This window comes from Triticum aestivum, chromosome 5B, assembly GCF_018294505.1.
Source record: "Triticum aestivum cultivar Chinese Spring chromosome 5B, IWGSC CS RefSeq v2.1, whole genome shotgun sequence".
Lineage (NCBI taxonomy): Eukaryota > Viridiplantae > Streptophyta > Magnoliopsida > Poales > Poaceae > Triticum > Triticum aestivum.
In genome coordinates, this window is record NC_057807.1 from 140383664 (window position 1) to 140408179 (window position 24516).

Here is a 24516-nt window from a genome sequence, read left to right on the forward strand (position 1 = left end):
ATTGCCTTTAAAAACTCATGCTCTTGCTCAAGGTTGGGATTTTCAAAGCATAACTTCTCATGAGTCTTTAAAAGTTCTCGAGATCTTCCAAGATAGTTTCATGAGCTAACTTAAGAGTGTTTAGTTCTTTAGTTAGGCGCTCAATCTTCTCCTTATCATTGTCATTCGTTTTATCTTGATTAGCATGATTAATTGATGTTTCATCATAGTGTTCATCACTAGAGTTGTCAACAAGTAAATCATCATCACCTAACAAGTCATCTTCATCACTACTGAAATCAACATACTTGGGGTGTGATACCTTTGGGCCTTTAGCCATGAAGCATCTTCCAATTCCTTCATTTGGTGAGTCAAATATGTCGTAGGAGTTGGTTGACACAAGTGCTAGACCGGCAACACCTTCATCATGAGTATATTCGGACTCGGAGTGATAGCTTCTCTCGGAGTGATTGTCGGAGTCAGAGCCGGATACCCATTCACCAACATGAGCTTGATGTCTTTGTTTTGTCTAGCTCTTTGATGATTTATCCTTCCTTTCTGAATCCTTGCTTCTCCGGGATGTTCTTCGTTCATAACAATCATCTCTACTCCTTATTTCTCTTGATGGTGATTCTTCTCTACTACTCCTTCTTTTTGGAGAATCTTCTCTAATTTTGTAGGGAGCCGTACACTCATTGGAATAGTGTCCGGGTCTTCCACAATTGTAGAAATTTTGCTCACGACTAGAAGATCTTTTGTCATTGTAGGACCTTGACTTGGAACTTCTTTCCTTGCTTCTACTCTTGTAGAACTTGTTGAAGTTCTTCACCATTAGGCTCAATTCTTCATTGAAGGTTTGTTTCTCACTTTCCGATGTGGGAGCTTCACATGAGGCTTTGTAAGCGCCACTTGACTTGTTATGGAGCTCTTCCTTATCCTTGAGTGACATCTCATGAGCAACAATTCTTCCAATGACTTCCGTTGGCTTGAGATCTTTGTAATTGGGCATAATTTGGATCAATGTACACATGGTATCATATTTTCCATCCAAAACTCTTAGGATCTTCTTGATGATGAATTTGTTGGTCATCTCTTCACTTCCTAAGCCGGCAATCTCATTTGTGATGAGAGCAAGCCTAGAGTACATTTCGGCGACGCCTTCACCATCGTTCATTTTGAACTTGTCAATTTGACTTTGAAGCACATCCAATTTGGATTCCTTGACGGAGTCGGTACCTTCGTGCATATCAATCAAAGTATCCCAAATTTCCTTTGCATTCTCAAGACGGTTGATTTTGTTGAATTCTTCGGGGCACAATCCATTGAAGAGAATATCACAGGCTTGAGCATTATATTGAAGCATCTTCAACTCTTCCGCGGTAGCTTCACGGTTTGGTTCTCTCCCATCAAAGAATTCACCTTGCAAGCCAATACACACAATAGCCCAAACGGCGGGGTTATGTCCAAGAATATGCATTTTCATCTTATGCTTCCAACTAGCAAAAGTTGTGCCATCAAAGTAAGTACCTCTACGGTGGTAATTTCCCTCGCTAGACGCCATACTCTCCTAGGTTGTGAAACCAAGGATATGACCACCAAAAGCTATGGAAATCAAAGCAAATGGAGACCAAAGCTCTTATACCACTTGTAGGATCGAAAGTATGTCTAGAGGGGGGGTGATTAGACTACTTGACCAAATAAAAATCTAGCCTTTTCCCAATTTTAGTTCTTGGCAGATTTTAGCAACTTAGGACAAGTCAAGCAATCAACCTACACATGCAATTCTAAGAGTATAGCAGCGGGATGTAAAACAATTGCATATGAAGGTAAAGGGAGGAGTTTGAGGAGGCAAACGCAATGTTGACATGGTGATTTTTTATCTATGGTTCCGATAGGTGGTGATATCGTACATCCACGTTGATGGAGACTTCAACCCACGAAGGGTAATGGTTGCCGAGTCCATGGAGGGCTCCACCCACGAAGGGTCCACGAACAAGCAACCTTGTCTATCCCACCATGGCCGTCGCCCATGAAGGACTTGCCTCACTCGAGTAGATCTTCACAAAGTAGGCGATCTCCTTGCCCTTACAAACTCCTTGGTTCAACTCCACAATATTGACGGAGGCTCCCAAGTGACACCTAGCCAACCTAGGAGACACCACTCTCCAAGAAGTAACAAATGGTGTGTTGATGATGAACTCCTTGCTCTTGTGCTTCAAACGATAGTCTACCCAACACTCAACTCTCTCTCACACAGGATTTGGATTTGGTGGAAAGAAGATTTGAGTGGAAAGAAACTTGGGGAAGGCTAGAGATCAAGATTTATGTGGTAGGAATGGAATATCTTGAGCTCAACACAAGTGTAGGTGGTTCTCTCTTAGAAAATGTATGTTGGAAGTGTAGGCATGTTCTGATGGCTCTCTCCACGAATGAAGAGTGGGTGGAGGGGTATATATAGCCTCCACACAAAATCTAACCGTTACACACAACTCACCAAACTCGGTGGGACCGAATCGTGAAACTCGGTCAGACCGATTTGGTTCATAATGTGACCGTTAGGCATTTCGATGGGACTGACATGTCAACTCAGTGGGACCGATATGGTTAGGGTTAGGGCATAACGTAATCTCGGTGAGATCGATTACACGAACTCGGTGAGACCGATTTTGGTAATAGACAAACAGAGAGTTGGTCAGGCAAACTCGGTGGGACCAATTCGCTCATCTCGATTGGACTGAAACGTTACGAAAGGGAAACAGTGAGTTTGCATTGCAATCTCGGTGGGACCGATCGCTCATCTCGGTTTGACCGAAATGTTACGAAGGGAAAGAGAGAGATTACAATCCCATCTCGGTGAGACTGAGATCCCTATCGGTGAGACCAAAAAGACTAGGGTTTCTGGCAATGGCTATGTCAACTGAACTCGGTGGCGCCGGATAGAAAGTTTTGGTGGGGCCGAGTTTGACTTTTGGTTTGGGACATATGTGGATGTGATAAAGTATTTGCGGGTTTTTGGAGCATATCACTACGCACTTCGAGCAAGAAACTCATTAAGCAACACATCACCCCCTCTTGATAGCATTGGCTTTTCCTATGGACTCAATGTGATCTTGGATCACTAAAATGAAAAATGTAGAGTCTTGTGCTTTGAGCTTGAGCCAATCCTTTTGTCCTTAGCATTTTGAGGGGTCCACGTTTCTCATTCATGCCATGCCAAACATTGAGCTTTCCTGAAATATTTATCTTGAAATAGCATTAGCTCAATGAGCTATATGTTTTTAGGAATTACCAAAACCACCCCGGGACAGTTGCACTTTCATGGGCTCTTTGGCCTATTTTTATTTATTGATGTCCGGAGTCTCATCCCTACTTGTGGGTAAATCATAGCCTCCATCATCCTTTCCTCACATGGGACAATGCTCTAATAATGATAACCATCACACTTTTATTTACTTACAACTCAAGAATTATAACTCAATACTAGAACAAAATATGACTCTATATGAATGCCTCCGGCGGTGTACCGGGATGTGCAATGATCTATAGTGACATGTATAAAATATGAGCGGTTGCCAAGCCACAAATACTATACCAACTACCTGATCATGCAAAGCAATATGACAATGATGGTATGTGTCATAATAAACGAAATAGTGGAGGTTGCATGGCAATATATCTCGGAACGGCTATGGAAATGCCATAATAGTAGGTATGGTGTCTGTTTTGAGGAAGGATATATGGTGGGTTCAATGGACCGGTGAAAATTGCGCGGTACTAGAGAGGCTAGCAATGGTGGAAGGGTGAGAGTGCGTATAATTCACGAACTCAACATTAGTCATCAAGAACTCACAAACTTATTGCAAACATTTATTAGCCATCAAAGCAAATTACTAATATGCATGCTCCTAGGGGGATAGATTAGTAGGAAAATACCATCGCTCATCCCCGACCGCCACTCAAAAGGAAGACAATAAAAAAATAAATCATGCTCCGACTTCATCACATAATGGTTCACCATACGTGCATGCTTCGGGAATCACAAACCTTAACACAAGTATTTCTACTAATACATAATTACTCACTAGCATGACTCTAATATCGCCATCTTTATATCTCAAAACAAATGCAAGGAATCAAACTTCTCATATATTCAATGCTCTTTATGAAAGTTTTTATTATATCCCTCTTGGATGCCCATCATATTAGGACTAAATTGATAACCTAAGAAAATTGCCATACTATTTTTAAGACTCTCAAAATAATATAAGTGAAGCATGAGAGTTCATCAATTTCTATAAATAAAAACCATTGTCGTGCTCTAAAAAGATATAAGTGAAGCACTCGAGCAGCTGCCTAGCTCAAAAGATATAAGTGAAGCACATAGAGTGTTATAATAAATTCATGATTAATGTGTGTCCCTATCAAAAGGTGTGTACAGAAAGGATGATTGTGGTAAACTAAAAAGCAAAGACTCATACCATACAAGACGCTCCAAGCAAAACACATATCATGTGCTGAATTAAAAATATAGAGCCTCAAGTAAATTTACCGATGGATTGAAGAAAAAAGAGACGAAGCCATCCGGGGCATCCCCAAGCTTAGATGCTTGGTTTTCCTTGAATATTACCTTGGGGTTCCTTGGGAATCCCCAAGCTTAGGCTCTTGCCACTCCTTATTCCATGGTCCATCAAAGCTTTACCCAAAACTTGAAAACTTCACAACATAAAACTCAACAGAAAACTCGTAAGATCCGTTAGTATAATAAAATAAATCACCACTTTAGGTATCGTTGTGAACTCATTCTAAATTTATATTGGTGTTATATCTACTATATTCCAAGTTCTCCATGGTTCATACCCCCCTGATACTACCCATAGATTCATCAAAAGAAGCAAACAACACAAAGAAAACAGAATCTGTCAAAAACAAAACAATCTGTAGTAATCTGGAAATTCCGTGTACTTATATAACTCTTTTTTTTAAATCAGAAAACCTAGGAAATTTGTATAGAAATCTTGTGTAAAAAATCAGATCAAAATCACGCTTCTGTGATTTTTTAAATTTCTGGCAATGAGTGCAAAAGTTTCTGTTTTTCAGCAAGATCAAATCAACTATCACCATAGACCATCCCAAAGGTCTTACTTGCATCAAACACTAACTAAAATACTAAAACAAAATTAATACAGAGATAATATTGTGTATTTACTGAAAAACAGGATCAAAAACAAAAACACAAAAATAAAAATTGGGTTGCCTCCCAACAAGTGCTATTGTTTAATGCCCCTAGCTAGGCATAATGCATAGATCTAGGTATTGTCATCTTTGGTATGCAATCCATAAGTAGCCCTCATAATAGATTCATATGGCAACTTAATTTTCTTTCTTGGAAAGTTTTCCATGCCCTTCCTTAATGGAAACTGAAATCTAATGTTTCATTCTTTCATATCATAATTGCACCAATCGTTCTAAGGAAAGGTCTACCAAGAATAATAGGACATGTAGCATTGCAATCTATATCAAGCACAATAAAATCTATGGGCACATAATTCCTATTTGCAACAATAAGAACATCATTAATCTTTCCCATATGTTTCTTAATAGTGGAATCCGCTAGATGCAAATTCAAAGAACAATCATCAAATTTATGGAAATCGAGCACATCACAAAGAGTTTTTTGAATAGTGGAAACGCTAGCACCCATATCACAAAAAGCATTACACTCATAATATTTAATTTTAATCTTAATAGTAGGTTCCCATTCATCATAAAGCTTTTTAGGGATTGAAACTTCCAACTCAAGTTTTTCTTCAAAAGGTTTCATCATGGCATCAACAATATGTTTAGTAAAAGCTTTATTTTGATTATAAGCATGAGTGAATTAAGCATGGATTGCAACAAGGAAATACAATCTATAAAATTATCATAATCAAAGTCCTTGAAATCCAAAAAAGTGGGTTCATCGCTACTTAATGTTTTGACCTCGCCAATCCCACTTTTATCAATTTTTCATTAAGATCTTCACCCTCCAAATTATTGGCACGCCTTCTAGATAAAGTTGAATCATCTCCAGTACCATCTTTATCAAGTTTTATATTATAAAACAAAGATTCAATAGGAGTCACACCAATCACTTTAAGATCTTCGTCATTATTATCACAAAAACTAGAAGAACATCCTTTTTCTAGCCAATCTCTCTTAGCACGCATCCTAGCGGTTCTCTATTTACTTTCATTCATAGAAATTTTAATAGCTTTTAGAGACTCATTAATATCAATCTTGGGTGGCATAGATCTAATCTTAAAACAACCAATCTCATGAGAAATTCTATCATCATTCCTAGCCAAATCATCAATCTTAAGCAATTTTTCTTCTACCATAGCATTAAAAATCTTTTGAGAATTAATGAAATCTTTAATATTATTCTCAATATTAGAGGGTATTTTACTACAATTTCTATAAGAATTGTTGTAGGAATTACCATAATTATTAGAGGAATTACTAGGAAACGGCCTAGGGTTGAAATTACCTCTATGCGCATTATTATCAAAATTGTCCCTACCAAAAAATTTCACATCCATAGATTCATTCTTATTATCAATCAAAGTGGACAAAGGCATATCATTAGGATCAATAGGATCACTTTTACTAGCAATCAATTTCATAAGTTCATCCATCTTTCCACTCAAGTATTAATTTCTTCAATCACATGCACTTTTTACTAGTAGAAAATCTTTCGGTATGCCATTGAGAGTAATTTGCCATAATATTATCTAGGAGTTTAGTAGCTTATCCTAATGTGATTTCCATAAAAGTACCTCCCGAGGTGGAATCTGAAACATTTCTATATGCAAAATTCAATCTGGCATAAAAAATTTGTATGATCATCCATAAACTTAAACCATGAGTAGGGCAATTTCTTAGCATCTTTACACTTGTTCCATGACTCAAGTATTTTTAGGCAAAGATGAAAACCAAGTTTTAGCACGATCTCGTAGTGAGGACGGAAATAGCTTCAATTTAACAATATCATTGTCCACATTTTTATTTTACATATCACACAACTCAACAAAAGTATTTAGATGGGATGCAACATCTTCATTAGGACTACCAGAAAATTGACCTTTCATAACAAGATTCAACAAAGCGGCATTAATTTCATGAGATTCTGCACTAGTGGCGGGAGCAACCATAGTACTAATAAAATCATTATTATTAGTGTTGGAAAAGTCACACAACTTGGAAGACATCGTGACAAAGCAAGCAATCTAGCACACAAGCAAACAAAAACAAACGAAAAGATGAACTAAAGAAGGGTGAATAAAAAGGCAAATATTTTTGTGTTTTTCTGAAAACATTTTAGAAGTGGCGGAGAGGAAAACGAGAGGCAAATGGCAAATAATGTAAGTGTAAGAGATGAGAGTTTATGATAGGTACTTGGTAGGCTTGATGTAGAACCCCCACAGCAACGGCGCTAGAAATTCTTCCTGCTACTTCTTGAGCTTGCGTTGATTTTTTCCTTGAAGAGGAAAGGGTGATGCAGCAAAGTAGAGATAAGTATTTCTCTCAGTTAAGAACCAAGGTATCAATCCAGTAGGAGGCACAAGCAAGTCCCCAATATATGCACCTGCACAAACTAACAAACACTTGCACACAACGCGAAAAAGGGGTTGCCAATCCCTTCACTGTCACTTGTAAGAGTGAGATCTAATAGAGATAGATATAAAAGATAAGTAGAAGTAAAAAAACAAAGTAAATATAAATAAATTGCAGCAAAGTATTTTTGGGTTTTGGGTTTTATAGATCTAAAAATATATGATGGAAAATAGACCCTGGGGCCATAGGTTTCACTAGAGGCTTCTCTCTCAAAGAAAGCATACAGTGGTAAGCAAATTACTGTTCAGCAATTGATAGAATAGTGCATAATTATGAAGACACACAAGGCAATGATCATGAATATAGACATCACGTCTGTGACAAGTAGACCGAAATGATTCTCCATCTACTATTGTTACTCCACACATCGACCAACTCCTCCCTGCATCTAGAGTATTAAGTTCATAAGAACAGAGTAAGGCCTTAAGCAAGATGACATCATGTAGAGGGATAAACTCAAGCAATATGATATAAACCCCATCTTTTTATCCTTAATGGCAACAATACAAATACGTGCCTCGCTGCCCCTTCTATCATTGGGTGAGGACACCGCAAGATTGAACCCATCACAAAGCACCTCTCCCATTGCAAGAAAAACCAATCTAGTTGGCCAAACCAAATCGATAGATCGGATAGAAATACAAAGCTATCTTAATCATGCATGAAGAGTTCAGAGAATCCTCAAATAATATTCATAGATAATCTAATCATAAATCCACAATTCATCGGATATCGACAAACACACCATCAAAGAAGATTACATCGAATAGAACTCCAAGAACATCAAGGAGAACATTGTATTGAAAATCAAAGAGAGAGAAGAAGCCATCTAGCTACTAGCTATGGACCTGTAGATCTGTGGTAAACTACTCGCACATCATCAGAAGGGTAGCAAGGTTGGTGTAGAGGCCCTCCATGATCGAATCCCCCTCCGGTGGAGTGACGGAAAAGGCCCCAAGATGGGATCTCATGGGAATAGAAGCTTGCGGTAGCGGAAAAGTATTTTTGGTGTGCCCTCTAGTATAGGGGGATATTAGAGAATTCATAATGCTGGAGTTAGGGTTAGGAGAGCCATGAGGGGCCCATAAGCCCCCTGGCCGCGCCCCTAGGGCTTGTGGCCCTCTCGTGGGTCTTTTGGCCTCCTCCCCAAATCTCGTGGGTTTCTTCTGGTCCAAGAAAAATCATCGTAAAGTTTTATTCCGTCTGGCATTGATTTTTTGTAAAAGTCAAAAACAAGGGGAAAACAGCAACTGGCACTGGGCACTAGTTTAATAGGTTAGTCCCAAAAAATGATATAAAATAGCATATAAAACATCCAAAATAGATAATATAATGGCATGGAACAATCAAAATTTATAGATACATTGGCGATGTATCATGCATTTGCACACATGTTGAATCAATAGGATCGGGTTGACAACCCCAAAGGATTTTAATGAATATTTATAGGCATATGGAATTAACCATATTGCAAGCACGTAAGGAAGATCAACAACAATAGGCTACCAAGGATTTCGGAAGGTCGAATAGCATTTCGAAGTAATATGTGAAACACATGAACAGCCGGGGATGAACGAATCCTCGGTAAATGTGAGGAATTATTCGTAGGTGTATTCATGCGGAAAAGAGCTAGAAGGCAGTTGGCACAAAGGATTCTCAGAATATCAGAAAGTATTTCAGGGTATCTTGTAATAACAAGAGCAATTGGTAATGATTTTATGAATGGCAATTGCATGTAGTTATCCGCAAGGACTTATCGGTGATGGGGAATTGCAAAGGCGGTGGACACAAGGGTCTCGGAAAACACCGAAGAGTAACTTCAGAATATTCTGGTGAAGCAGGCGATCATCTATAATGAAGGAGCTCTCCGGGAGGAAGTAGTTACGATATCCTAGAGTTAGAGTTAGCAAAATCTTTAACCCGAATAGGAGAGAGATCAGAATCCCAGAGTAAGGACGAGGAATAAAAGATACTGCTAACACCCATTAGTGATGTGGGCCCGTAAGCCACATAACAATGTTAGTAAAAATTCTAAAGACTAAACTCAACTTCAGCCAATGAGTTGGAAAGGGGGGTTCCTACAGGCAGTCGGCTCTGATACCAACTTGTGACGCCCCGATTCAATCGTACACTAATCATACACGCAAATGTGTATGATCAAGATTAGGGACTCACAGGAAGATATCACAACACAACTCTAGACACAACCTCGAGGGCTCGAATACATAAGCTCGAATACAAATGAGTCAGTGGAAGCAACAATATCTGAGTACAGACATAAGTTAAACAAGTTTGCCTTAAGAAGGCTAGAACAAAAGTATCAAGGATCGAAAATGCAAGGCCTCCTGCCTGGGAGCCTCCTGTAGCGACTAGACCTCAAAGAGTCTAGTCTCTATGCATCAGTGTCATTCCTGGATCGGTAATGCTGACACGCATAGTACTTGAGGATTTATAACAGAGTTTCAATCACACACTTATTACATTGAATGTCTCAAAAGAGAACTTATTACAACAATATGGCTTAAGGCCATCTAAAAACGATAACAACGGAAGGCTTGGAAGATAAAGTGAGTCCATCAAACTCCAACGGCATACCTGAGTGAACGACAACGACCTATGGCACCTTACTCGTCGTCTGAAAAGTCTGCAACATGAAATGTTGCAGCCCGAAATGGGTCAGCACATGGAATATGCTGGCAATGTAACACATAGAGTAATAAACAGAATAAATGCTATCACTACATGCATATATGGCTGGTGGAAAGCTCTATGGTTATAGTCGCATAAAGACAATTTTTCCCTACAACAAAGGAATAAATTTTATTTAACTATCATGGTGGTTGTTAAACATTGAGAAGGTTCCTCCAACTCAATCCAATTAAGCATCATCATTAAACCCAATCAAATTCATTTAGAGTGATGAGATCAACATGATAATCCAAGAACCAGATACTCAAGATGTCCATAACCGGGGACACGGCTAACCATGATTAGTTTATACACTCTGCAAAGGTTTGCGCACTTTTCCCCACAAGACTCGAACACATCCATGATCGGAGGATCGAGACATAGTCTTTCTGAAGGATTAACTCCCTACTATGGGTAGACAGTACCACCTACAACCCACTACATATGCTAGTCTACCTCTTCAAGAGCTTCACACAACTTACTCAACTACGCCAGAGCCCATATTGGCTTGTGGCTGCACATGGAAGTTTCTAGCATGAACAATCTTATGATCCCTTTGAGCCTGGGTAGCGAACCGTAGGATGATCACACGGGTACTCCGGGATATCCTAGGACAACACTGGATTCTCCAGGTGCCTTGACAATCACTGGGTACTCCAGGGTGCCTCAGCCAATCCACCCAGATGTGTATTTAAGTAGCCACCTTAAGTTAACCATTAATTAACAATACTCACATCTGTCATGGATACACTCACCCAATCCACATCTACGAGCATAGCATAGCAATATAAGCATAACATAAAAGTAACTCCCAAAGGTTTGATAATAAAAAGGCAATAGGTTCTACCTCATCATCTACTTCCCAAAACCCACATGTTATTCAGATCCTAACCATGCAATGTTTGAGGGTGGATCTAATGCACAAAAAAGTGGGTAGTAAAGAGGTATGATCAAAGTGTTACTTGCCTTGCTAATGATCCGCAAAACCTAGAGACTCGTAGTAGCACGCTTCGCAATCCGGGTACTTTATCGCAAACAAACAATAACATACATAAGCACTCAACTATAAGCACAGGTAAAACTCAAATAAGAGACCTAACGAGAAAGTTCAACTGGAGAACTCCAGTTTGCAAAAAAAATCCAATCAAACGGAGCAACGAAACTCAAACTACGAAAGAAACAAGATTCGCTTACTAATTTGGACTAAAGTCAAATTTTACAGTACCAAAATCTTGTTCAAATTGGTTAAACAGAAAGAGGGCTTCGAGACAAAGATCTAGGCGCTTGAATCACCTGATTCGGATAAACGAGCAAAAAGATAAACTAAAACAAAGATCAGGGCCCAAATCGCGATCGAAAATAATCGCGGAAAAACCCTGGAAAAATAAAATGCGACGAATAGGCTAACGAACGAACGTTCGCTGTCTACGGCTAACGGACGAACAACGTTCGTTAAAACGAACGTACGGACGAACGTCCACTATTTAACTAAACCGAAAAAACGAACCGATCTGAAAAAAACGGATCTAGGGTTTCAAAAAAAACCGGTTTTCTCGAGAAAACAGGTGACGGTGGCGGCTATACCTCCGGCGAGGTCGAGAACAACGGAAGTAGGCGGCGGGACGGGCAGCTTCGGCGGCGGGGTCGACGGCGGCGGGGTGACGGGGTGGCGGCGGCGACGGGCGGCGGCAGCGACGGGCGGCAGCGGCGGCGAACGACGTCGGCGGCGGTGAACGGCGGCGGCGGCTTCGCGCTGCGGCGGCGGAAAGGTTGCGGCGGCGCTAGGGTTCAGGGTGGCGGGAAGGGATGGCGGCAGCGGGGCCTCGGCCTTTAAAGGTCGGCCAGGTGCGGAGTCCAGGTCGGACACGGCCCGGTAAGGCGGTAACTTTTTTAAAAATAAATCCTGACGCAGAAAAACTAACAAAAGAAATACTAAACGGAGTCCAAAAATCCTGAAATGACTTTTCACGGTCCTCTAATAATATTGCGGACAAACTGAACATTTATTTGGGCCTCTAATGCAATTTTGAAAAACATGGTTTTTTCTAATTCAAATAAAATAGCAATAAAACTCCGAATAAAATTCTTATTTGATTTTAATATTTTTCCTCCAATATTTCTTTATTTTGGAGAAGTCATATTATCTCCTCTCTTTTATTTTCATATTAGAAATATTCAAAGAGAAAAATAATTAAAACCAAATGATCCTCTTTTCAAAATTTGAGAAAACTCAAATATGAAAATAATGAAATCCCCAACTCTCTCTGTGGGTCCTTGAGTTGCTTAGAATTTCTAGCATCAACCAAAAATGCAATAAAATATGATATGCAATGATGACCTAATGTATAACATTCCAAATTGAAAATTTGGGATGTTACAAACCTACCCCCCTTAAGATGAATCTCGCCCTTGAGATTCGGGTTGGCTAGAAAATAGGTGCGGGTGGTCCTTCAGTAGGTCTTCCTCTCGTTCCCAGGCGGCTTCATCCTTGGTATGGTGGCTCCACTGAACTTTGCAGAACTTGATAACCTTGCTGCGTGTGACTCGGCTGGCAAACTCGAGAATCTTCACTGGTTTCTCCTCATAGGTCAAATCGCTATCCAACTGAATCGCTTCTAGTGGCACTGTATCTCTCAGAGGAATATCGGCCATCTCTGCGTGGCACTTCTTCAACTGGGAAACGTGGAACACATTGTGAACTCCTGACAATCCTTCTAGCAATTCCAGCTTGTAAGCAACTTCTCCCATACGTTCCAAAACTTTGTATGGTCCCATAAAACGTGGTGCTAACTTTCCCTTAACTCCAAAACACTTAACTCGTCGAAGTGGGGACACACGAAGATTTACTCTGTCTCCGACTTCGTGAACTGTCTCCTTGCATTTAGAATCCGCATAGCTCTTCTGCCTGGATTGGGCTACCTTGAGTTTATCGCGAATTAGTTTAACCTTCTCTTTAGACTCCTTAATCAAATCTGGTCCAAACAACTAACGGTCTCCAACTTCATCCCACAGCAACGGTGTCCTGCACCTCCTTCTGTACAAAGCTTCGAAAGGGGCCATCTTCAAACTGGCTTGATAACTGTTGTTATAGGAGAACTCTGCATATCGCAAATTGTCATCCCAACTAGATCCATAATCTAGCACACAAGCTCTCAACATGTCCTCCAGAATCTGATTTACTCTCTCGGTCTGTCCATCTGCCTGTGGATGAAAGGCTGTACTGAATTCTAGCCTGGTACCCAAAGTTTCGTGCAACTGATTCCAAAATTTTGAGGTAAACTGGGTTCCTCTATCTGATACAATGGTCCTCGAAACTCCATGCAGAGACATACGATCCTGGTCATATATATCTTGGCCAACTTAGCACTGGTGTAAGTGGTCTTCACTGGGATGAGATGAGCTACCTTCGTCAACCGATCGACTACAACCCATATCGAGTCATAGCCTGAACGAGTCCTGGGCAATCCTGTGATAAAATCCATGCCTAGCTTGTCGCACTTCCATTCAGGTATCGGCAATGGTTGTAGCAATCCTGCTGGCTTCTGGTGCTCTGCCTTTACTCTCTGACATACATCACATACTGCTACATACTCCGCAATATCCTTCTTCATTCTGGTCCACCAGAGATTGTCCTTCAAATTCAGATACATCTTGGTATTTCCTGGGTGAATCGAATATGGCGAATCATGGGCCTCCTGCAGAATCAACTTCCTGATCTCTGGGTCATTAGGCACATATACGCGATCCTCAAACCATAAGGTATCATGCTCATCCTCACGAAATCCTTTAGCTTTTCCTTTGCTCATCCTTTCCTTTATCTCGGCAATCTCCTGGTCAGTCTTCTGAGCTTCCCTGATCTTATCCATCAAGGTAGACTGAATTTCCAACGCTGCTACATAACCTCTTGGAACTATTTCCAAACATACCTCGCGAAGATCCTCTGCTAAGTCCTTGGGTAATCCTCCAGTCATGAGTGTATTGACATGACTCTTGCGGCTCAACGCATTGGCTACTACATTAGCCTTTCCGGGATGATAGTGTAACTTCATATCATAATCATTGATGAGCTCCAACCATCTCCTCTGTCTGAGATTCAACTCCTTCTGCATGAAGATATACTTCAAACTCTTGTGGTCCGTGTACACCTCACAATGGTTTCCGATGAGAAAATGTCTCCAGGTCTTCAATGCATACATTACGGCTGCTAACTCCAAATCGTGTGTAGCATAATTCAGCTCATGAGGTTTAAGCTGTCGTGAGGCATATGAAACAACTCTCCCCTCCTGCATAAGCACTGCTCCAAGTCCTCGACGAGAAGCGTCACAATACACTTGATAATCCTTGTGTTGATCTGGAAGAACCAACACTGGGGCTGTAACCAAACGCTTCTTCAACTCCTGAAAACTGGCCTCACATTCCTCAATCCATTTGAACTTGGTATCCTTCTTCAACAACTCTGTCACGGGCTTTGCAATCTTAGAGAAATTCTCAATGAACCTCCTATAGTATCCTGCGAGTCCAAGAAAACTCCGGATCTCTCCAACCGACGTGGGCGATTCCCATTTAGTCACAGTGACAACCTTGGTGGGGTCTACTGCTATTCCTTCTCCGGATAGAACATGTCCGAGGAATCCAACTTCCTTCAACCAAAACTCACATTTGCTGAACTTGGCATATAACTGATGTTCCCTGAGCTTCTCAAGAACCAAACGCAAATGCTCCTTGTGCTCCTCTTCATTCTTCGAGTAGACCAATATATCATCAATGAACACTACGACGAACTTATCCAAAAACTCCATAAACACTTTGTTCATCATGTTCATGAAATAGGCAGGCGCGTTAGTCAGACCAAATGACATAATGGTATACTCATATAGCCCGTACCTTGTGGTAAAAGCTGTCTTAGGTATATCCTCCTCTCGAATCTTCAGCTGGTGGTATCCTGATCGCAGATCGATCTTGGAAAATACTTTAGCTCCTTACAACTGGTCAAACAAATCATTGATCATCGACATATGGTACTTGTTCTTGATCGTCACTTCATTCAGCGCACGATAATCAACAACCATCCTTAATGATCCATCCTTCTTCTCCACTAGAAGTACTGGGGATCTCCAAGGTGACGAACTTGGGCGAATATAGCCTTTATCCAGTAGCTCCTTAATCTGCTTCTTAATTTCCTCTAAATCCTTTGCGGGCATCTGATACGGTCTCTTTGATATTGGCCCTGTGCCTAGCAAAAGCTCAATCAAAAACTCAATGTCTCCCGGTGGCATGCCTGGCAACTCCTCTGGAAATACATCAGGGAAATCCTTCACCACTGGTACTTCCTCCTGTACAACTAATGATAAGGAATTCACTTGAGTCCTCTTCGGCACATGCTGGGATACATACTTAATCCTTCTTCCTTCTGGGGTGGTGAGCATAATCGACTTACTGGCGCAGTCAATGTTCCCTCCATACTTTGATAACCAATCCATGCCTAATATTACATCCAGTCCTTGTGACTCCAATACTATTAGGTCTGAGGGGAACATGTAGTTACCAATCCTTAATGGTAACCGATCACACCATAGGCTAGCCATATACTCTGCTCCTGGCGAGGTTACTAACATGGGTGATCTAAGGGCTTGCGTTGGCAGGTTGTACTTATCCACAAATCCCCTTGATATGTATGAATGCGATGCACCAGTATCAAAAAGAACGATTGCAGTAAATGACTTAACCAAAAACTTACCTATAACTGCCTGCATCGGGCTGCGCTTCAACCTCCTCCACGCTAACGTGGTTCACTTGTCCCCTGTTGAAAGGGTTGGGCTTCTTCCCAGAGCTTCCATTGCCACTTCCATTCTTTGCTTCAGAAAACTCCATGGCGTAATGTACATTCTTCCCACACTTGAAACAAGTAATGTGACTTAGATCCTTCTTGGCGGGCGTTGCTGGGTTGGAACGGTTTTGGCCGTTGCTTCCTCCATTCCCATTCCCATTCTTGGGGCCACTATGGTCATGCAAACTTCCTCCATTGGAATTATGGCCTCCATGGTTATGGTGAATGTGTCCTCCCGAGTTCGGGGTAAAATGGGGCCTCTGCTGAGCTCCTGAATTGTACTTCCCTTGTCCATACTTCCTCTTGCGGTTGTCTATCTGCTGCTACTTCCCTTCAATCATGAGAGCTCTGTCTACCAACTCCTGGTAGTTGTTGAAGGTTGCCACCATCAGCTGCATGCTCAGCTCATCATTCAGTCCTTCCAGAAACTTCTCCTGCTTAGCAGCATCTGTAGCGACGTCATCTGGGGCATAACATGCTAACTTACTAAAATCATCCACATACTAGCCCACTGTGCATCCTCCTTGGTGCAAGTTGCGAAACTCGCGCTTCTTCATGGCCATAGCTCTTGCTGAAACATGGGCAGTGCGAAAGCCTACTAAAACGGATCCCATGTAATAGTGTCAATGGGGTAAGTGGCTGTGAAATTCTCCCACCATGATGTTACGGGTCCATCAAGCTGATGTGCGGCAAAACGCACTCTCTCCACATATATGCATCCTGCAGTGGTCAGCTCCCTTCCAATCTTGTGAAGCCAATCATCTGCAACTATCGACTCGGTGCTACTAGACAACACCGGCGGATTCAGCCTTAGGAAACGGGCTAAGTGATCAACAGGTGGTGGTGGTGGTGGGTTGTTGTTATTGTTGTTGTTGTTGTTGTTGTTCCCCTGGTTCTGATTCTGGACTAGTAGTTGCATCAGGGTATTCTGTTGCTGGATCAACTGAGTGAGCTCTGGTGGGAAAGAAAATCCATTGTCATGTCTCGGAGGCATCTGATGGGTTTAGAAAAGGTGAGAAAACAGAATAGAATGAGGTCTAAAGGGAAAACACTACCCATATGCACATGAGACAAACACAATCATATCACTTCAATCAATTCAAACAAGGGCATACAATTGGTCTAACTATCGTTACAAAAGTGCTCGGACTATACTATATACATGGGGGAATACTACTACTGATATGGTGGTTGTATAGAAGTCTTTTGATCGGTGGAAGACTCCATGATATCTGCTCCAGCTTCATCAACATAGTAATCATCATTATCGTCCGGGTCTGAGTCGGTGTCGTCGATGATGATGTAGTCCTCCGAGCAAATGTCCTTGGAATCGTCGCCATCTCCTCCTGGCGCGGGGTCTCCCATGAATACCCCTAGCTTCCTCATCAAATCATAATTCTTCTCCACGAGTATCATCATTTCCTCCTCATATCCATTGCGTGCAGACTTGAGTTCCTCCTCTAGCTCCGTGATACTGGTCATTGCCTTCTTCATATCTATCATGCCTGCGCACATCTGGTTCTCCTGGCGACGAATGCGTTGGTTTAACTCCTGGATGAAAGCTGCAATGGACCTCTCCCTCCTGGTGCTGATCATCTCCCATTGCTCATCTCGGCGCCCACATATCTGGTAGATAGTATCCTTAAGATCCTTGTGGTAAACTTCTCTAGTGCGTCCCATGGTGATGTGGGCTGCCATGCTCTTTCCTAGACACCAGGTTGGTGCATCAAAGGAAAACTCTATGGGCTCAGTGACTGGCATGAACGTCCTTCCTGGAACTTGAACTCGAATCATCCAACGCTCTTCTTCGGGTAAAGTGGAGACATAGGTCCCGGTGAAGCTTGGTATTCCGATGTTCAGGTACCTAGTAACTTCCTTCAAGTGTCGTCCAAAAGGAGTGTCTTCATCCAGTTGTGTAAACTTGTTCCTTGAGTCCGCCATCCTATAGACTAGAAAAGGAGAGGAGTTAGAAATGAGAAGAGAGGAGTGACATATGGTTTTAGCTTAGTGGTCGTGTCCTACAGTCAGCGTGTGCTCTAATACCATCTTGTAGCGACCAGACCTCAAACAGTCTAGTATCTGTGCATCAGTGTCATCCCTGGATCGGTAATGCTGACACGCACAGTACTTGAGGATTTATAACAGAGTTTCAATCACACACTTATTACCTTGAAATGTCTCAAAAGAGAATGTATTACAATAATACGGCTTAAGGCCATCTAAAAATGATAACAGCGGAAGGCTTGGAAGATAAAGTGAGTCCATCAAACTCCAACGGCATAGCTGAGTGAACGACAAGGACCTATGGCACCTTACTCGTCGTCTGAAAAGTCTGCAACATGAAATGTTGCAGCCCGAAACGGGTCATCACATGGAATATGCTGGCAATGTAACACATAGAGTAATGAATAGAATAAATGCTATCGCTACATGCATATATTGCTGGTGGAAAGCTCTATGGTTACAGTTTTGCATAAAGCCAATTTTTTCCTACAAAAAAGGAATAAATTTTATTTAACTATCATGGTGGTTGTTAAACTTTGAGAAGGTTCCTCCAACTCAATCCCAATTAAGCATCATCATTAAACCCAATCAAATTCATTTAGAGTGATGAGATCAACATGATAATCAAAGAACCAGATACTCAAGATGTCCATAACCGGGGACACGGCTAACCATGATTAGTTTATACATTCTGCAGAGGTTTGCGCACTTTTCCCCACAAGACTCGAACACATCCATGATCGGAGGATCGAGACATAGTCTTTCTGAAGCATTAACTCCCTACTCTGGGTAGACAGTACCACCTACAATCCACTACATCTGCTAGTCTACCTCTTCAAGAGCTTCACGCAACTTACTCAACTACGCCAGAGCCCATATTGGCTTGTGGCTGCACACGGAAGTTCCTAGCATGAATAATCTTATCATCCCTTTGAGCCTGGGTGGCGAACCATAGGATGATCACATGGGTACTCCTGGATATCCTAGGACAACACTGGATTCTCCAGGTGCCCTGACAACCACTTGGTGCTCCAGGGTGCCTCAACCAATCCACCCAGATGTGTATTTAAGTAGCCACCTTAAGTTAAGCATTAATTAACAATACTCACATCTGTCATGGATACACTCACCCCATCCACGTCTACGAGCATAGCATAGCAATATAAGCATAACGTAGAAGTAACTCCCAAAGGTTTGATAATAAAAAGGCAATAGGTTCTACCTCAGCATCTACTTCCCAAAACACACATGTTATTCAGATCCTAACCATGCAATGTTTGAGGGTTGATCTAATGCACAAAAAAACTGCGTAGTAAAGAGGTATGATCAAAGTGTTACTTGCCTTGCTGATGATCCGCAAAACCTAGAGACTCGTAGTAGCACGCTTCGCACTCTGGGTACTCTATCGCAAACAAACAATAACATACATAAGCACTCAACTAGAAGCACGGGTAAAACCCAAATAAGAGACCTAACCAGAAAGGTCAACTGAAGAACTCTGGTTTGCAAAAAGAATCAAATCAAACAGAGCAACGAAACTCAAACTACGAAAGAAACAAGATTCGTTTACTAATCTGGACTAAAGTCAAATTTTACATTACCAAAAACTTGTTCAAGTTGGTTAAACAGAAAGAGGGCTTCGAGACAAAGATCTAGGCACTTGAATCACCTGATTCGGATAAACGAGCAAAAAGATAAACTAAAACGAAGAAGAGGGCCGAAATCACGATCGAAAATAATCACGGAAAAACCCTGGAAAAATAAAACGCGACGAACAGGCTAACGAACGAACGTTCGCTGCCTGTGGCTAACGGACGAACAACATTCATTACAACGAACGTACGGACGAACGTTTGCTATTTAACTAAACCGAAAAACCGAAGCAATCTGGAAAAAACCGGATCTAGGGTTTCAAAAAAACCGATCGGTTTTCTCGAGAAAACCGGCGGCGGCGGCTATACCTCCGGTGAGGTCGAGAACGACAGCGGCGGGCGGTGGGACGGGCGGCTCTGGAGGCGGGATCGGCGGCGGCAGGGCGACGGGGTGGCGGCGGCGACGGGCGTCGGCGTCGCGGCCGTGGCGGCGAACGGCGTCGGCGGCTTCGCGCGGCGACGGTGGAACGGCGGCGGTGGCTAGGGTTCGGGGTGGCGGGGTGGGTTGGCGGCGGCGGGGCCCTTGCCTTTAAAGGCCGGCCGGGTGCGGAGTCCATGTCGGACACGGCCCGGTAAGGCGGTAACTTTTTTTAAAAAATAAATCCTGACGGAGAAAAACTAACGAAAGAAATACTAAACAGAGTCCAAAAATCCTGAAATAAATTTTCACGGTCCTCTAATAATATTGCGGACAAAGTGAACATTTATTGGGCCTCTAATGCAATTTTGTAAAACGCAATATTTTCCTAATTCAAATAAAATAGCAATAAAACTCCGAATAAAATTCTTATTTGATTTTAATATTTTTCCTCCAATATTTATTTATTTTGGAGAAGTCATATTATCCCCTCTCTTTTATTTTCATATTATAAATATTCGAAGAGAAAAATAATTAAAACCAAATGATCCTCTTTTCAAAATTTGAGAAAACTCAAATATGAAAATACGAAATCCCCAACTCTCTCCGTGGGTCCTTGAGTTGCTTAGAATTTCTAGGATCAACCAAAAATGCAATAAAATATGATATGCAATGATGACCTAATGTATAACATTCCAAATTGAAAATTTGGGATGTTACACCTCCTAACTACTCCTGGTCGTCGGTAGTCTCCACTTAGTAGTAGGCACCCTCTCGATAGTAGTAGTAGTAGTAGTCGTCGGCGGTGGCATCTGGCTTCGGGGATCCGTCATCTAATCGCAGCAATCGGGTATGGGGGAAAAGAGGTAGCAAAGCAACCGTGAGTACTCATCCAAAGTACTCGCAAGACTTACATCAGAACTAAACTAAGTATACATCTGTATCAAAGAAATGGGATGTATCTGTGGACTAAACTGCAGAATGCCAGAAGAGAAGGGGAACGGCCTAGCCTATCAAAGACTAGCATCTTCAAGCATCTTGCAGCATCAAAAGATATAAGAGTAACATATTATAATAGTAGTAAGTATGTTGTAACATCGCCCAGAGATCACTTTCTCGACTTCCTGCAACAAAGCAATCTCGGAGCCATCCTTTCCATTTCATGCATCAACATCCAGTTCTAGTTCTATCGATCGGATACAACTCCGAGCGTCTGTTACCATGGACATGGCTATTGAATAGATCAAACTTCCCTGTAGGGGTGCAAAAACTTACCCAACACGCTCGATCAACTCCGATCGGACACTCCATCAGTTCATGACCGGCCTCGACCGATCAACACACCGCAGTCCTACCTAGGCTCAGCAGAGAGGCCAGCACGCCAATCTACATCCTAAGCGTGTGCTACCTCTTAAGCATTGCAGTTGGTTTTCCCTTGAACAGGAAAGGGTGATGCAACAAAGTAGCATAAGTATTTCCCTCAGTTTTTGAGAACCAAGGTATCAATCCAGTAGGAGGCTCCTCAAAAGTCCCTCGTACCTACACAAACAAACAAGAACCTCGCAACCAACGCGATAAAGGGGTTGTCAATCCCTTCATGGTAACTTGCGAAAGTGAGATCTGATAGAGATAATAAGATAAGATAAATATTTTTGGTATTTTTATGATATAGATTGGAAAGTAAAGATTGCAAAATAAAGTAGATGGGAAACTTATATGATAAAAGATAGACCCGGGGGCCATAGGTTTCACTAGTGGTTTCTCAAGATAGCAAAAGTATTACGGTGGGTGAACAAATTACTGTCGAGCAATTGATAGAAAAGTGCATAGTTATGAGATTATCTAGGCATGATCATGTATATAGGCATCACATCCGCAACAACTAGACCGACTCCTGCCTGCATCTACTACTATTACTCCACACATCGACCGCTATCCAGCATGCATCTAGAGTATTAAGTTCATAAGAACAGAGTAACGCATTAAGAAAGATGACATGATGTAGAGGGATAAACTCAAGCAATATGATATAAACCCCATCTTTTTATCCTCGATGGCAACAATACAATACGTGCCTTGTTGCCCCTGCTGTCACTGGGAAAGGACACCGCAAGATTGAACCGAAAGCTAAGCACTTCTCCCATTGCAAGAAAGATCAATCTAGTAGGCCAAACCAAACTGATAATTCGAAGAGACTTGCAAAGATAACCAATCATACATAAAATAATTCAGAGGAGATTCAAATATTTCTCATACATAAACTTGATCATAAACCCACAATTCATCGGATCTCAACAAACACACCGCAAAAAGAGTTACATCGAATAGATCTCCAAGAAGATAGAGGAGAACTTTGTATTGAGATTCAAAGAGAGAGAAGAAGCCATCTAGCTAATAACTATGGACCCAAAGGTCTGTGGTAAACTACTCACAACTCATCGGAGAGGCTATGGTGTTGATGTAGAAGCCCTCCGTGGTCGATTCCCCCTCCGGCGGAGCACCGGAAAAGGCTCCAAGATGGGATCTCACGGGTACAGAAGGATGCGATGGTGGAAATAGGGTCTCGTGGTGCTCCTCAATGTTTTCGGGGTATGGAGGTATATATAGGCGAAGAGGTCGGTCAGGGGAGCCACGAGGGGCCCACGAGGGTGGGGGGCGCGCCTCCTGCCTCGTGGCCGCCTCGGCTGCTTCTTGACGTCCACTCCAAGTCTCCTGGGTTGCGTTTGTTCCAAAAAGATCGCTCCCAAAGGTTTCATTCCGTTTGGACTCCGTTTGATATTCCTTTTCTTCGAAACACTGAAATAGGCACAAAAAACAGCAATTCGGGTTGGGCCTCCGGTTAGTAGGTTAGTACCAAAAATGATATAGAAGTGTAAAGTAAAGCCCATAAACATCCAAAACGGGTAATATAATAGCATGGAACAATCAAAAATTATAGATACGTTGGAGACGTATCAGCGCGTAGGGGTCTTGGGCCCATCATCGTTTGCACTCCTGCATGTTGCGTACGCGACCGGTGATTAGACCTAGCCCCAGTGGCGGAGGTAGAGGGTGGCCAGGGTGGGCCATGGCCCACCCTGAGATTTGGATATAGGTTTTATATCATAGGAGAAAGACTATTTTTTTTAAAAGCAATGTATTTGTACAGTAGCATTCTTGGCCCACCCTGGTTCAGTCTCCTAGCTCCGCCACTGCCTAGCCCCCTTATACAAGCATAGGTTTAACCAGTCCAACCCGGCGTGCGTCGCTCAGTCGCCGACGTCCGAAGAGCTTTCGACTGATACATATGACGCAGAGTGCCCATACTTATTTCCGTGTGGTGGTTAGTGCGAAAAAGGCTAGAGGCCTAGTCGGATCCCATATCCAAATCGCTAGTGTCTTGGGAGCACGCGGTAATGAGCAGAGACTCACGATCATGTGACACCATCGCCCCGTCTCACGGACTTACGACAAGGGCAAAGAATGCTTGGTCGTGCACTGTAGTTATCTCGCGGGCACCCTCCAGGTCAACCCGACTCCACATCACTCTTCACATTTCTCTCGCGGGTACCCCACGGAGCTGACCCGACTTCATCATGGTTCTGTGGTAAGGTCAAAGTAATCATGTGTCCAAAATAGCAAGGGGGGAAACCCAAGGAATCACCCTCGATGGATTCCCACTCGATGTAACCATAGGTGGACTTGGAGGAATCACCCTCTAAGACCACGACCAATTAGCTACACTACAAAGTTAACATCATAAGTGTTACACAAGGTATCAACCTCGGCACTCGATAGTATCCATGTAGTGTCGTACAACTACATGGGGCTGATGTGCTGTGTCGGGCTCTGGACGTTGATCGAGTCATCGATCATCACGTGGGGGCAACTGGGACTAGGTGAGGCGTCATTGGTGGATCACTAACCAATATATACTAAGCAGTTAGGATAAGCAGGTAAGGTAACAATTGCAGGTTACAAAATCAGGTTATGCATTAGAATAGGATCATACAAGAGCAGTAGTAGTTCTAATGCAAGCATGAGAGGGCAAGAAATGGGCGATATCGGAATGATCAAGGGGGGGTTGCTTGCGTGGAAGCTCTGCTGAAAAGGAAGAAGGGTCACCGGTGACGTAGTCGATCACAGGGGCAATATCGGTCTCGGGGTCTACTTGAGAGAAGAGGGGGAAATAGTAAATATAATGCAAACAGATGCATCACTAAGCATGACATGACAATATGCAGAGCTAGGGGTGATCTAACGCGGTACTACGTGTTGCAGACGAAAAGGGAAAACATCCGGAGGGGTTTTCTCGGTATTCGGTATTTTCCGGACAAATGAAAAGAGGGGAACGGTTCCATATTTGCAATGTTAGA